Source organism: Canis lupus, chromosome 22 (genome assembly GCF_003254725.2).
Source record: "Canis lupus dingo isolate Sandy chromosome 22, ASM325472v2, whole genome shotgun sequence".
NCBI lineage: Eukaryota > Metazoa > Chordata > Mammalia > Carnivora > Canidae > Canis > Canis lupus.
In genome coordinates this window covers 51179870-51196305 of record NC_064264.1, presented here as the reverse complement: position 1 = coordinate 51196305, position 16436 = coordinate 51179870, and the positions used below count along the sequence as shown (strand labels likewise).

The 16436-nt window shown below is 38.4% G+C and overlaps 1 protein-coding gene across 6 annotated transcripts in view; it reads left to right on the top strand.

Annotated features, from left to right (window-relative positions):
* The window catches only part of NALCN (sodium leak channel, non-selective), a 315576-nt gene that overhangs the window by 88412 nt on the left and 210728 nt on the right, over window positions 1-16436 (top strand). The window contains exon 1 of one of the 6 annotated variants that reach the window (XM_025441085.3): window positions 777-837. The exons of the other annotated variants lie outside the window; for them this stretch is intronic. The gene's annotated coding sequence lies outside the window, so the exon portion shown is untranslated. Of the gene's footprint in view, window positions 1-776; window positions 838-16436 lie in introns of those variants that run through there. 6 annotated transcript variants of the gene reach the window in all.

Below are 16436 nucleotides of genomic sequence, written 5' to 3'. Positions count from 1 at the left end.
CCTGGGTGGCTTATTTGGTTGAGTAGCCCGCTCTTGATTTGAGCTCAGGTCATGGTCTCAGGGACCTGGGATCAAGCCCCACCTCAGGCTCTGCACTCAGCTGAGTGGGGAGTCTACTTCAGGATTCTCTCTTTCCCTCTCCCTCTGCTCCTCCCCCTGCTCTCTCTCTCTCACTCAAATACATCTTTAAAAAAAGAATTTTAAAAAAGGAGAAATAGACGTAGCAAGAGAGGCAGATTTGATAGCATAAGAAATAATACTGAATAAGTTCATCTTGGGCATCTGTTGGGAACAAGGATGGAGCTCTGAAAGCTAACTGCCATCGGTAACAAAAAGCCTTTGAGACAGATTCAAGAACATGAAAGACTGGTAATGGCCCATTCCTTACAATCAGTGTCTTAAAAGGCAGTAAACTGTCTAATGGGATATAAAAGTAGAGCCTTTTTTTCTTCCTCCACCCTAATATTCTCCTATAAAAAGCTAACTTTATATGGTGCTGGAAATAATAGCACACAGCAAGAACTATGCTATGTGGCATTATTGAGCATCTCAAGTGTCAAAAAGGTACAAAGCCAAAAACCAAATGACTTAAGCACAGAAAATGTACCAGGATTTGTGATTTTACTTTTAAAACAAATACAGAGGGGGAAAGAACCCAACTTTAATCTAAAATCAAACCTAAAATGACAGCCAGAGGTTTTCTAACACATATTTTATTTATGAACATTGGGAACTCCTAATTTCCTCATGTTCTATTAATTTCAGTGACTTGTAATTTGAGGAAGCTGGTAAAGTCTTATAAAATTCTTCATAACTGAGAAGCTGCCCCACATATAGGTAAGACCTTATTTGTTCTTGTTGTAAGCTGAATACCTAAAGTATACTGAATAACCTAGCATATATGCAATACAAACAAGCACAAAAGGGTAGAAGATAGAACTTATCTGGATGCCCATAAAAGATCTCACACAGGAATGAGAAATGAGATAGGCAGGGAGAACGGGAGACAGTCACTATCAAGGGAAACATAAAAAGAATTTGATTTCAGGGGTTATGGCCTTGAGATTGGTTTCAAAAGAAAAATGCTTGTTTACAAATACATAGATTCTCAGGGAATATATAACTATTTTTAAGAAAGTATATTTTATATTGATAAATTTTCATAGCATTGGACTATAATATAAAAGTAAAATTATAACTAGATATATTTCCTAATATTAGTAGAGTCCACATTTTAAAAGGCATCTAAATGCAGCCTTGTTTGCTTCTTATATATACAAGAAAATCCTTTGTTTACACAAGTGAGTATTTTCTAACTAAATGAGTGCTAATGTGTACAGAAAATATACACGGCTGCTTGATTTAAAATGTTTGTCTCATAACAAGAGTAAAATATATATCCTAGGAATGTTTGAAAGTGTAAAATAAAGGTGTGTAACAAAAAGAAATCCTTTTGGAAGCAAGGTTTATATATTTTCCAAAAATGAAATATAATAAAATATATTTTAGTCCAGTATTCTGAACGTGATTAAATCTCTTTGATTCTGGAGGTAATACACTTCCTGAGCATTTCACCATTTAAAGCAGAACATTTGATCTTTAAGAGGGTCTGGAGGGCCTGTATGATTGAGTCAAATCAGTCCTGATACCATCACAGGTCTGGCACAGGGTGAAGTGAGGCTCAAACCAGAGGGGGCTGAGAAGAACAGACAGGAGAGGTTGGAGGAACGGAAAGATCCTCATGATGAGGTTTGCTGAATATAGCAGCTTAGGAGTGAAAAAGTCCAACTGCCAGCAAAGAAAAGAGTTTCTGAACACTTCTCATGTCTGGCTGCACACTTGGGGGTTGCCTCCACTCACCTGCTAAGAGCCTCCCCTGACAGCTTCATTATTTCACATTCACATCCAGCTTGAGATGCATTAAGTCTGCAGGTACTTCCCCCTAAGTAGAGCCAGGTTATGATTCCCAGTCTATATAACTCATGGTAACATTTGGTCACACTTTACCCACAGTTGGGTGTGCATTTGGTTCTTACTTCGGTTCAAGTTTATTGAGTTTGAAGGGTAGTTGGAGATTTGTTTTTATGGGTCATCTGTCAGCTTTGAGGAAGACCACTATGTATGACAACAATCTTGCCCAGTGTCATAGTTATTCTACAAATGGGTTATTTTAGTTATACCCACAAGGCTTTTTTAAAAATTTAAACATTAATTTTGAATTTTAGGGATCTCTTATTGGTAAGTTACCAAAAATGGTAGTGTTTTCTTAAGGAATTTCTGATCTGGACTTCCTTAGTTCCATATAATTCTTGCCTCCATCCTGCTACTGGTAAAATGGGCATCAAGTCCACAGATCTTGAATTTAATGGCATTTTTTTGCTTAGGAGCCAAGTCATTAAAAAAAAATTGATGTCGGATATATCTCCCTAACTAAGAATGCTAGATGCTTCTTCACATAATTAGATTTCCCTAACCAGAAACATTATTCTCTGATGACAGTGGAAAATGCCAAACACACCAGCTTCACTGTGTTCACCTAACGAGGGCCTTGATAAGGGAGTCTTAATTTCTTCAGAAAGAGCAAATGGAACAGTAGGATGATCATTTTCTGTTTTTGATACCAACATAATCTCATCTTGCTCTTGAGGTATATAGTCTGTCTGGGGATAGAGTCTTTCTTCACTTCTCTTTATTAGACATAGACTAAGAGGATGGGATAGAGCAGATGAAAGAATTTGCAATCTCCTTAGGCCAATAGATTTGTAAATTATGTACTTCTGTGTGCTACAAAAGGACCAAGAAAGGAGCATTTTTCTCCCCTTCACTATCACAGGGTCATCCCAGAAGAAATGACATTTTAGTGAGTGTCTAAAAAGAGAGTAGAGAATTCTTTAGCTTTTTCAAAAAAATATGGAACAATTCATACATATAAAAAGTCCACATAAGCAGCATATATGCTTATGTAAGCATAAAGATAAAGAAAAATAAACACTGGTTAACCCATCAACCCAACTTATTTTTTAAAAGATTTTTACTTATTTATTCATGAGAGACAGAGAGAAAGAGAGAGGCAGAGACATGGGCAGAGGTAGACGCAGGCTCCCCATGGGAAGACTGGACCCCAGCATCACGACCTGAGCCAAAGGCAGATGCTCAACTACTGCCACCCAGGTGTACCTCATCAACCCAACTTAAAATACAACCTTCCTAAAGTCTTGAAATTCCTAGGGTGGCCCATGGCCCAAATAGAGATGACTATTCCAGGAGAAAGTGTGAAAGATCAAAAGAGAATTAAGCACATTCCATATTTTGGGGATAACACAACAACAGAAATTACAGCATAAGACTCTTAAGTAATTGGTTTCATCAGTTTTATCATAGGAAATCTTGAGTGATATAGGATCTTATAGACCAGCTAGGTGGACATGGAGGCCCATGCTGAGTAGTGAAATAGTAATCAGGGAGCAACACTGATTACCAGAGCTAACTAGACCATATCATATGGGTTTAAATCAAGGGCACTCCCATGGGTGAGAGAGATCAGGTCTTCCAAACAATGGCCCTGGTCTTCATTTTTCACACGTAGATTAGTGAGCTAGTGCTTAACCGGGCTGAATCAGACCAAAATTCTCAACTGATCCTGTAGCGTCTCCAGAGGATATTTAATTCATGCTTAAAATTTCTTGCCTTCATCTCATAAAATTATCCTTACTTATAAATATTTTCCATATCCAACATTGTTATTTACATCACATTATGTTTTCTTTAAAAAGTCTTTTGTAAAATAAAGTAAGTGGAAACAAATTTACCATATCCAAAACAGCCTTTCTAAATATTTGGCTAAACAAATTCAGGTAATAGAAAGCTCTTTAAGTTCACCCAAACTACATTTGACTTTGGAAATGCATAGAAAGTCCTAAAGTGAGGATACCAGGAGGAATTATATCGAATATTGTGTACCTCAATTAAATGTTTAAGAATAACAAGAAACATTTAGGTTAATTATGGTAGGTAGTTATAACACTTATTTTAAAAATGAAAAGACCTTAAACAATCTAAAATTACATCAAATATTTTATGTTTAGCAGCATAAAATTACCTAATTATCTGCATGTGCCAGTGAAGCAATTTTTATCATAAATGTATTCTGTATATAATTTTTAAAAATCTATATAAGTTTTAAAAATCAGTAGGGGCTATCCTGATCATTTTGTCCCAACTTTTCAGAATTTTAGAAAGGGACCATATAAACTTAATGTTGTTTGTTTTTTCTCATGTGATGCATACAAAAAATTAAAACAAGGATTTTCCAGGGTACAGGTATAAAAGAGTACATTCTTTACAAGAAACCATAGTGCTGACAGATGGCTTAAATTTCCATCCAAGAAAAATTTAGTGCTTGAGCTTCAGAAAACGGAAAATTTCTTTGCTGGGCTTCACATAATATTTTCAGTGCCTATTGAAAGTCAGGAAAGATGAATGTGGAAATAAGGTGTTCTTGAAAACATGACATAAACAGGTAATTTTGAGAAATCACAAGAAATATCTGTCCAATTAGGTGTGTAGACGGAGAATAAATCTGGAATCCCTGGAAGACTCTCTAACCAGTTTTTCTCTCATTGGTTCAAATGAAATGCCTGGGTACTTCCCTAGGAGCTCCTTGATGGAATCTGTGTAGTTCAATTAGATTAGGGGCCATTTGAACTTGGAAGGATACAATTTGATCTACTTGCTAACTAGTATGATGATTTTGACCATTATCATCTACCTCTGTGTAGGAGAGGAACAGGATGGGATATATACCTTCTGATGAGAGAAACATGACTGGGTAGCAACTACACTTTATAGTGCCTTTCCACACATAATCTAAATATCCTCACTTGTTATTCTTAATATCCATACATCAACTAAAAAAGTATAATTCATTTTTTTTAGTGTCAGAGTTATGGTTTCAAATTGAGTATTGGGTGGCTTAGGTTATCATGCCATTTAACCACACTGAATGACATGCAAAGAAAGCAAAGGAAAAGGTAATAAACCCTGTCTGTCCATCAGTTATTTCAGAAGAAGTGCTGGGATTTGGGCTACATAGGAGTGTAGTTGGTAAGAAGGAAAAACAAGTTGGCAGATTTATTTATTTATTTATTTATTTATTTATTTATTTATTTATTTTAAGATTGGCAGTTTTAAAAGGAGGAGTCAAGTCTTGCCAACTCTGAGCACCTACCTCTACAGAGATTATTATTTTTCTCCCCCGCTTAGAACGAATCTACATTGGCAGTTCTAAGTATATTCTTTCTAGTATCTGCATTTATTATCATTGAGAAACATTATCATTAGATTAACTGAAATTAGTGATGACTTGGTACTATTTATTATTGATTAATCATCACTAGAAATCAATGTAAGAGCAAATTAATTTTAATGGCTTTTTTGAAAGGCTGTATATTTATGAGATGGTGTGCAAATTCTTATTAGGGCTGTTTTCCTCTTTTATCTTAACACAGAATTTCTCATGTAATTTCTGTATGGAAACTTAGTATAAAAAAGAATATCAGCTCTGAATCCAGCCAGCCCTACTATCTATCATTCAAGAGAATTTGTCAGTATTTTCTGAAGGATAGAAATGTGAAACGGCATTGAAATTAGGTGCTACCTGGGCAGCCCAAGTGGCTCAGTGGTTTAGCGCCTCCTGCAGACCAGGGTGTGATCCTGGAGACCGGGGTTGAGTCCCGCGTTGGGCTCCTTGCATGGAGCCTGCTTCTTCTTCTTCTTTTTTTTTTTATAATAAATTTATTTTTTATTGGTGTTCACTTTGGCAACATACAGAATAACACCCAGTGCTCATACCATCAAGTGCCCCCCTCGGTGCCCATCACCCATTCACCCCACCCCCCCGCCCTCCTCCCCTTCCACCACCGCTAGTTCGTTTCCCAGAGTTAGGAGTCTCTATGTTCTGTCTCCCTTTCTGATATTTCCCACACATTTCTTCTCCCTTCCCTTATATTCCCTTTCACTATTATTTATATTCCCCAAATGAATGAGAACATATAATGTTTGTCCTTCTCCGATTGACTTACTTCACTCAGCATAATACCCTCCAGTTCCATCCACGTTGAAGCAAATGGTGGGTATTTGTCGTTTTTAATGGCTGAGTAGGAGCCTGCTTCTCCCTCTGCCTGTGTCTCTGCCTCTCTTTCTCTCTCTCTCTCTCTCTGTCTCTCATGAATAAATAAATAATTAATCTTTAAAAAAAAAGAAATTAGGTGCTACCAGAGCTAATCTAATAATCCTATCAACAATTAATCAATCAATACATACATAAATACAGTTTTTAAAAGGAAAGTAAACAAGATTGGAATCAATGTCCTCTTGGTGAGTTTGTTGATAGGTTCCATTTTCTCTTTGGAAAAGTTTGTAGCATGTCTAGACTTTCTAGTATTCATGGTTATTTTCATATTGACCATTTTTCTTTCTCAATATCAATGTCTCATCGACTTTTTGCTGTATTTAGGAATACTTCTCCTTTTCATCAATATTCTTAAGGATTACAACTCATTTATTTACTGGTGATTTATTTGCTATTACATAGTGCTCTTGAACTCATGTGGTTAGGATACCTTTTGTATCCATCATGTCCCTTAATCAGTCATTCCCTTTTGGCTGTGTCCTATCCAGGTTGATGATGGTCTTCTCGAAGCAGTAGATTGATCACTCCCTTTTTTCTCCCCATTCATGCTCCACATTGCTAGAAACCATTATTAGAAATTTTGCAAATTGCAACCTCATTTGCCAACCTAATGTATTTATTTTTGGTTACATACCCAGCCTTTTGCCATTAGTACATCTTACTTATGACATATGAGCTCCTCAGATAGTCTCTAGGTAGTTAACTTGGTTTATTTAGGAATTTCTTCAGCTTCTTTATTGGGATCATTTGTTTTTGTATTGACTAGGAGTTACTCCTAGAAACCCCACTCTGTCTCCCCCCCAACTCCCAGCCTTTTCATTTGAAAAGCTCTTCTCTATATTTGAAAATCTCTTCCTTAGGTTTTCATTGGAGATGATTTCTAGGAAGCAAAGGTTTTGGGCCTCCCCTGTGCTGTACCCTACCCACCAGTGGGAAGTGTGAGGGACTAACAGGTATACCGTGGAATGAGATCTTAAGGATCAGACAACCCAACAGATCTCAAAGGCGTTGAAATGACACATTAAATGCAAAGATCTATTCACCTGCCTTTATATGGGATCCTGCTGCTCTGGTGTTCATGGAATTTAAATGATGGGTCCCTGTCATGTTAGTGCATTTGTGACTTAGGTGATTCACTTTGATCAGTATAATTTGTGATAAGTATTCAGTTGAAATGCATTTGTCCAAATGGAGAGAATAGAGAACTGAGTGATTCCTGGGCATATATGGGTGATGGAGGAAAGAGATGTGCTGTAGTGTGGCTGCCCCTGGCGTGGTTTTATTTCACTAGTCACTAGAAAACTCAGTGATAGAACGATGTGGGCTATAAACTATAGACACCATCTGCCATAGAGAGAACACATGCCTCCTGCATTAGGAAAATGCCTCCTGTTCTTACATTAGTCTGGCCCCTGACTCACAATTTCACATGGACTCCCATGGTTTGGGGGGCTTTTTTTCTATTTCTCTGATTCATCCAGCTACTTAATGACTAATGAGATTTTTACACATTCCATATTCTATTATCTGGTTCAGTGCTGATCTTATTTTCTTTCCAGTGGATGTGGATGTGTTTATTTACTATTCTTCTGAGTTCCCTTCCTGGCCAATTAGTTATCTGAGAAAGTAGTTCTATTCATTCAATATTCAACAATTATTTGTTGGGGACCTGCTTTGATATAGTGAACAAAAGAGACAAAAAGTATTTGCCTTTGTTCAGCTTACAAATTCTGCAAGAGGAAACAGGAAACAATCAAGATAAAGAAGTAAAATAAGCAGTGCATTAAATGGTGGCAAGAAGAAAAGGAAAAGCAGATGAAGAAGGAGAGGGGATGCTGTGAGATGGGATTGCAATTTTGGATAAGGTAACCATGAAGGCTACCTTTAAATAAAAATGTGATAGATGGGAAGGACCACACACGTGGCTCTCGTGAGGAGGAATGTGCAAAGCAGGCAGGAACTTTCAGTGCAAAGACCCTGAGAGGAGAGCATGCTCTATATTTTCTCTTGATATGAAGAAGCTTGTGTCTTGAGAGAAAAATGAGAATCTGATCAGAACTGCAACAAGGGGCAGATCATGTAGAACCCCTTGCGCCCAGGTCAATGCAATGCATTTGGCTTTTATTCTTAAGCAAGATGGGAAGCCACAGGAGCAATTCTGAGCAGGGGTAAATACTGAAGCTGATGAGAAACACACTCTTACTGGGTTACTGGGTTGACAACAGCAAAGGAGGGGACCAGTCAGGAGACTGTTGTAATAATCCACATGAGAGGTGGTGGTGACCTGGACTAGTGTAGTAGCAGTGGGATTGTGGGGAGGGTTCTGGGTGCTGATTGAGTTAATAAGATTTACTGACAGACTGAGTATTAAAAAGGAAAGATCACTCCTGGGTTTTCAGAGTGAGTGATTAAATAGAGTTGCTGTTAACTTCCAGAAGAACATGTGTGCTAGGGGAGATGAGGATTTCAGCTTTGTCACATCTTAAATTTGAGGGATTTGAGTAGATTGATAATGTAACAGCTAGTAGAATTCCTTCAATTACCTTTTCTATTTTAAAACAGAGGCCTTGACTAAATAATTAAAAATGCACCTGATTAAAAAAAATGCACCTGATTAAATCTTAAAAACGTAAATTCTTGACTGTCCAATGATCCAGTGAGACTTGTTCAATCTTGGGCAAATAAAGTCAACAATGGCTGAGATGAGCATATTCCCTATAAAATAAGATGATCAGATTTGCAAAAGCTTGGCTGCATGATTCAAATTTCACTTAAGCCACATGACATTATTCTCAAGTCTTGCTAAAATCATCAAAAATACTGCTTAAGAATTCTGTGCTAATAGATAAAATGAATATAGGTTGGTTCATGTGCTAAAGTAGCCAATGAGTAGGTTGTGATTGACAGTTAAGGGAATCACACTATGTAGGGTGATTGTTCAAGCTCCTAAGCAGTTTTTTATCTCACAGAGATGGCCATCATTACTATCATCAGTTGTGAGCTCAAAATACTTTTGATGGTTTGCCAAAATACATCCTGTTCCAGTACTAAAGGTTTCTTATATTTCTTTGCCTAGATGAATAAGGTTTAGACTAATGGTTCTTTCAAGTAAGTGAATTTCTGTGGGTGTGACTAACATTAGAAATGTTGCAGTGTGTGTGTGTGTATGTGTGTGTGTGTGTTATTCTTTGGACTTTGCCAATATCTTAACATCTTTCAGCAAGAAATAACACTCCATTGGCAAGTATTTTAGAGCACTGAAATGAGATAAAGTATAATTCTTATTCTTGAGAAATAATGTATTGCTTCATATTGTTGAATCATACCATTTAGTGAAACCAAAACCCTATATTTAAAAAGTAACAATCTCATGTTTAAAGTTTAAATCTCCTTTGAACATTTTAAAGAATTTTAAGCAAGTCTTTATGTGACATTAAATTGTTAATTTTACCTTGTTATTTAAGATCAGTGGTTAGAATTCATTCTTGGGCCAGGAGTATATGTAGAGTATGGATTCCTGTGGTTCAGCATGCCAGTAATTTAGGGCAGGGTTAATAGAGTGGTTTTTGTGGGGGAAAATAGAGCTGTTTTATGGAAAGCCTTTCTGAACTTTGCCTTGTTTTAGTTCCCTGAACAATCAAATCTGCTTCACATATTTGTATGAGATCCTGAAATGTCTGTATATTAAGTTTTAGATACCGTATTTTTCCAGACAGACAGTCCCCCAGACATGAGCCATTTCTGAGAACAGTGCTCATGAAATAAACTACTTTGAATTTTAGTCTGTGTGATAGTTGGGGTAAAGTAAGCTTACGAGAAAGAGAACTCAAAAATGCAATGGTGCAAGTAAAATACAAGTTCATTTCTTTCTCAAGTCATAGTCCTGGGTGGCTGAGTAGGTGAGCTCTATCTCACGAGGTCATCCCAAAGGACAGCATGTGGGGAAGCCTTGCCATCCTCAACACACATTTTCCTGTGGCTTCTCAATTTATAGCTGATAAAAGGAAAGGGAAAAATGAGTCCAGCAAAAGGTTTTTGTAGATGGCTTGGCAGTTGCCCACATCAGAGAGAACTTTGTCACAGGGCCACACCCCCTTGCAGGAAATTCCAGGAAATATATTCTCCAGCTGAGCAGCCTGGGGAGAATGAGTCTGGAGGAATGACAGCAGTATCTGCCACAGGCTTAAATATGCAAGGGACAAAATGCCCAGTCGATTATAAATATCTTCTAAAATTAGCCATTTAATTGAAGTAAAAACAAATCTATTTTTTATGTAAATCATTTCTCTATTTTCTGCTCTACTTCTCAAATGATTATATTTGCACCACAGAACAGTTATAGAATTTCAGCTAGCACAGCTAAATGGCCAGCAGGTACACCCCAAAACTACATGAGTCACTTTTAAATTTTGTGTCATTTTGATTTATCTAATAGATTTTCTAGGTATGTGGGAATAACTGTGCTCAATTCTCAGTGTTTAATATAGAGTGAGAAACTTTCTCCATCTACTCTTGTCAGACAATATGAAGAACAAGGTGGGTGTGGAGAGATGGCGAATGAACGCTCTTTTCTTACCCCAAACAAATATGAAAGAGCGACTATGAACCCAAAGACACAGGGAAGAATTTTCATCTCCCCTCCCTTCCTTTTCCTTGGGCTAGTCTGTTTAATTTTAAAAGCAGAATTTTGCTTTCACAAAGTATACCAGACAGGAATTTGTTCAAATTCCTCAAAACCAAGCCAAGAAAATTTTCAGAAAGTTCAGACATGCGTGGCAGAGTGGAAAGAACATAGTTGGAGGAAAGCATGGGAATACTGCTTCAGACCGTCACTTCTGAGGGAACTTGGGCAAGCTTCTTAGTCTCACTGAGTCACACTCTCCCCATTAATGAAGTGGGGGCAATAAGAATGAACATGGCAGTGTGTTGACATAGAATTAAACCATATAAAAGGCCTACCATGTAGCAGGATGGTTCTCTCCACCTGTGTCTGTGAAAGTCCCAGGGAACTTACTGTCCCTCTGGCTTTGTGGCCGGGAATCATCTTTGGTTTCCCTGGGAAGAGCTGTCTCATGCAGCTCAGGCTATCAGCATTCTTCTGAGAGCCTAACCATCTTGAGCCATGGGGTTTTTTCCCCATGAGACAGAGGGGAGCTAGGCAACCAGAGATCTCCGTAATGGCACAAGAAAGTGGAGCCGAGGCCTTGTTCTGGCTGAGAAGTTTGTGGTAGTGAAGGCCCAGAATAGACAGCTCATGCCTGCTTATTGCCACCAATATTTATGGAACAACCTTGTTCATGGGCTGCATGCCTGGCCCATACTTTTTTTTTTTTTAAAGACTTTATTTATTTATTTATGAGAGACATACACACACACACACACAGAGAGAGAGAGAGAGAGAGAGAGGGAGAGAGAGAGGCAGAGACACAGGCAGAGGGAGAAGTAGGCTCCATGCAGGGAGCCTGATATGGGACTCAATCTCGGGTCTCCAGGATCACAAGACGGGCTGAAGACGGCGCTAAACCGCTGAGCCACCCAGGGATCCCGCCTGGCCCATACTTAATTCTTCCAGCAACTGGAGATATCTCTTCAAAACCCCACTTTTTTAACCCCACAAATGTCAGGGAGCAGCCTGAATTCTTAAAGGTCAAGAAAATGTACTTGAGCAGCACTTGTGTAGATCAAGGCAGGCACCACCAGGTGGAGAGGATGGACTGAAGATCGTGTGTACAAATCCCACCCTGCCATTGCCTAGCCACACTACTTTGGGCAGATGACTTAACTTGTCTCTGCCCCAATTTCTTCTATGTAAAATGTTATTAATAGTACTAACTAACAAGGCTGTGAGGAGTAAATGAACTGAAGCCTAACCTGTGCTAACTTGTCACAGGGATCAGCCTTGTCAGTGAATAAAGACATATTGTAATGTTTGGAATCCAAGGTGGGGGATGCAGATCTGTGAGCACCAGCAATACCTGTCCTCAAGGATTTACCAATGCGGAGAGAAGGATGATGGATTTTTGCATCTCACAGAAGACCCTTCCAGGGAAAGGGTCAAATGAGGCAATAAAATGAAGGTCTTGCAGGGAAGAAGTAGACCTGCTAAGCTAGAGTGATGCTCAGTGGGAGGGGGGTTGGGAATGGGCAGCCACTCTGGTTAAGTAAGGGCCACGGAGCATCCTTTGGCAGACAAAGCAAGTCTTCTGTCCCAATATTGGGAGCCCTGGTGGCTGTTGTGGGTGACCAGTTGGTCCTGGGCACCATCTCTTCCTAGAAATTAATGCAAATGGTCCACATCTGGATCCCCTCCAAGATGGCAAATGAGTAGCCTGGCCAGCTCTCAAAGTCTGCTGACCTCTGTAATTGCTATTTTCTCATTGTCCAACACACCCATCCCTCTTATGCCTGTTTCCTCTTTGATGGTTTCCACAAACCCCTCTTCCTGACCTAACCTACTCTCTGCTTCATTACTTTCATGTTTATCTTTACATTATGTCCCAGACTCTGAGCTCTAGGAACATGATGGTGAGCAAGACAAAATCACTACTCTCGTGCTTGCAGTCCACAGGGTGAGGGAAAGTAAACATTAAACTGTAAAACTTGGAGAGACTTTTAAAAAGACTACATTCTACTCATAGAATAAGGTAAATAGTAGTGTGTTCAACATTGCAGAGGATTGATTAATGCATCCCTTAAAATCAAAGCTTTTGGGGAGAAAAAAAGCAAAAGATTTCTGGGTGTGAATTTTTCATGCAAATAAGACTGAACCTTGAATATCAGTCTTTTGACTCTTGTCTCTTTTTAAAGTAAGAGGTATTCAAGAATTCTAAGTCAAAATGCAGGGGTTTAAAGGCTAGAAAGATTAAATGGGCCAAATGAAAGAGCCTTTTTATCAAAGTAGCTATGTCGCTGATAGAAGTCCTTATACTCCTTTAAACTTTAGTAATTTGGGCAGCTCAGGTGGCTCAGTGGTTTAGTGCCACCTTCAGCTCAGGGCATGATCCTAGAGATCCGGGATCAAGTCCCACGTCGGGCTCCCTGCATGGAGCCTGCTTCTTCCTCTGCCTGTGTCTCTGCCTCTCTCTCTCTCTCCCCTCTCTGTGTTTCTCATGAATAAATAAATAAAATCTTTTTAAAAAAACTTTAGTAATTTGTGCTGGAAATGTGGTATTATTAGTCCATGAAGACAATAGCAAATTTATTCAAGTTTAAGACAATTATAAAAACACAGCTAACATGGGTAGATACTTATTCCCAAGCCCATAAAGAATCACCATTAATGGGAAAGGCAGAGTCATGGTGTCAGTCAGATAAGAGAGTTGAATAAAACATCCAGTGTTGTTGAATTAATCCATGATGGAAGTTCATTAAAAACTTCTATCAATTGTATAATGCCAGGTTGTATCAACAAATAATGATAATAACAATAATGAATGACTTATGGAAGAGTGTGCTTATACACCTGCTAAATAATGAGTTGAAAGATTATTAAAGCTTTAAATAATACTCCATACTCCAGACATATTTTGCTGGGTATTAGATACTAAGTAGTATTTCCAGGGGTGATTTTTCTGCAGTTCTCCTGACTAGGGATGAAAAGTTCACCCCTTCAGCCGCAGTGCAAATGTCTGATTGCTCTTTTAATGTCCTGAGCCCAGATGCTTGCTAGAAAGGAATGATTCCTGGCCATAGGAACTCTAGCCTGGTACAGCAGTCTTGCCAGTGTGCCTAATGAGAGCATAGAGAGACTTCATTCCAGGCATAAGCAGGCCAAAGCTTTTTGGCTTTGGTTAAGTTTGTTGTGCTATTATATAATGGATACTTGAACCACATCCCATGAGTGACTGTTTTTTCCTTCCTCTTTCTCCACTGTCTTATTATCACTATGTTGTCTGTGTTTAATGTTGCCCAAGTTTGTTGTTAAAATCAAGCAGAAAAACAGGCAGATGTTAAGGTGTAAGAGAAACAACTATTAGTGAAGGAAATGACACATGGCACAGCAAGATTCTGACATAGTGACTTGAGGCCAGCCAGGGAGGCTTAATTATCACAACCTAGTCTAACTTTGTGCTAATAATGGCCTTTTCATTCCTAAGCTGATACTAGTATATGCGTCAAATTGTGATCAAGTGGACTAGCTTGCGTATAAGTAGAGAATCATGCCTCTGCACACACTAATTTAGAATTCTCATTTTAATCAAACATGCTCATTTATCCATGCTATTTCTGACCCATATCTTAAATCAAAAAGAAGTTAGTTAACAACAGCTTCTGGTTTCTGCTCCAGCATGTAAAGAGCTTCAAATTTGCCAATCCTGTTTTCACAAGAAAGCAAGCAAAACAAACTGAAAATCAATAATTCTGAAAATCAACAATGCTTCTTAGGTCTAATAGAGAACTAGGGTCACAGGGCAAAGCACTGCCTTGAAGTTTGAAGAGACAGCCAAAACAGGGAATCATAGTTCTCCAGGAGGAGAAGCCACTAGAGCCAGAGACACTTATACTATAATTGACTAATTGCTGAAGGCTGAATATAGTCTAACTTGAGTTAAAAATCCCTCCAGTCTTGGAGGTGGGGAGCACATTTTCATGACTTTTACCATCAGGAGCCCTGCCAGGTTCTTATGGTGAAGATCAGATGAATTCTCCCCCATGCTTCCCACAGGGGGAGAGGCACAGTGACCATGCTGAAGTAAACCCAGAGCCTTCTGTTCTCCATGATAAAGCCGTGCTCTTAAGGACATCTACTTTTTCAGAGTTTTGTCTGATCTAGAAGGAAAGCAGGTGGACGACTGGAGCCCCCTCTGGCTTTCCTGTATCTATCACATAAGCTGTGAAAAAATAGGTGAAGAAACTATTATGCTGAGTGAAGTAAGTCAGTCGGAGAAGGACAAACATTATATGTTCTCATTCATTTGGGGAATATAAATAATAGTGAAAGGGAATATAAGGGAAGGGAGAAGAAATGTGTGGGAAATATCAGAAAGGGAGACAGAACGTAAAGACTGTAAAGACTAACTCTGGGAAACGAACTAGGGGTGGTAGAAGGGGAGGAGGGCGGGGGGTGGGAGTGAATGGGTGACGGGCACTGGGTGTTATTCTGTATGTTAGTAAATTGAACACCAATAAAAAATAAATTAAAAAAAAAAGAAAAAGAAAAACAAAAAAAAAAAACAAAAAAACAAAAAACAAAATAAATGAGTTGTCAAGCCACCAAGGGAGACAGAGGAGCAGTAAATGCATATTTCTAAATGAGAGAAGCCACTCTGAAAGGCTATGCATATACTGTATGTTTCCAACTATATGGCATTTTGGAAAAGGCAAAACTGTAGAGATAGTGAAGAGATGAGTGGTTGCCAGGGGCTCATGAGAAGGGGTGAGGGCCAAATAGGTGGAGCATAATGGAGTCTTAGCATGGTGAATCTAAACTGTATGATTCTGTAATGATGGATACAAATTATGTATTTTTCAAGACCCATCTAACTGTAAAATACAAAGAATTAACCCTAATGTAAACTATGGACTTGAATTAATAATAACAACATTGGCTCATCAGTTGTAACAAATGTATCCCACTAATGGAACTTGTTAATAATAGGGGATAGTGTGCAGGGGGAGGGGATAAATAAGAATTCTCTATGCTCTCTACTCAATTTTTCAGTAAGCCTGAACTACTGAAAACTAATTATAAGTAAATGAAGCCTATTAAATGTTTTATAGTTAACTTATTACTATTTATTCACATCCTTATCTCACCTACAGAGTTCCGGTTTACATTAGAAATGCTGGCCAACTAGGAATATGTAGCTCTTGCTTTCTTAGTAGCACAACTTTTATTTTTTTTATTTTTATTTTTTTTTATTTTTTTTTTTAAGATTTTATTTATTTATTCATGATAGCCACAGAGAGAGAGAGAGAGGCAGAGACACAAGCAAAGGGAGAAGCAGGCTCCATGCACCGGGAGCCCGATGTGGGACTCGATCCCGGGTCTCCAGGATCGCGCCCTGGGCCAAAGGCAGGCGCCAAACCGCTGCGCCACCCAGGGATCCCTTAGTAGCACAACTTTTAATGCATGAAAAATATTTCTCAATTTTAGTATAATCTTAATAAATCTAAAACTGTATCTGTGACATATCCAAATAATAAACCTAACCCAGTTGAAAAACTCCATTTTTTAAAAAATGTTTTTAGCCTTAAGAATTTATGGAAGAAAGTAGACAGCAAATACAAGAAAAATGTTGTGAAT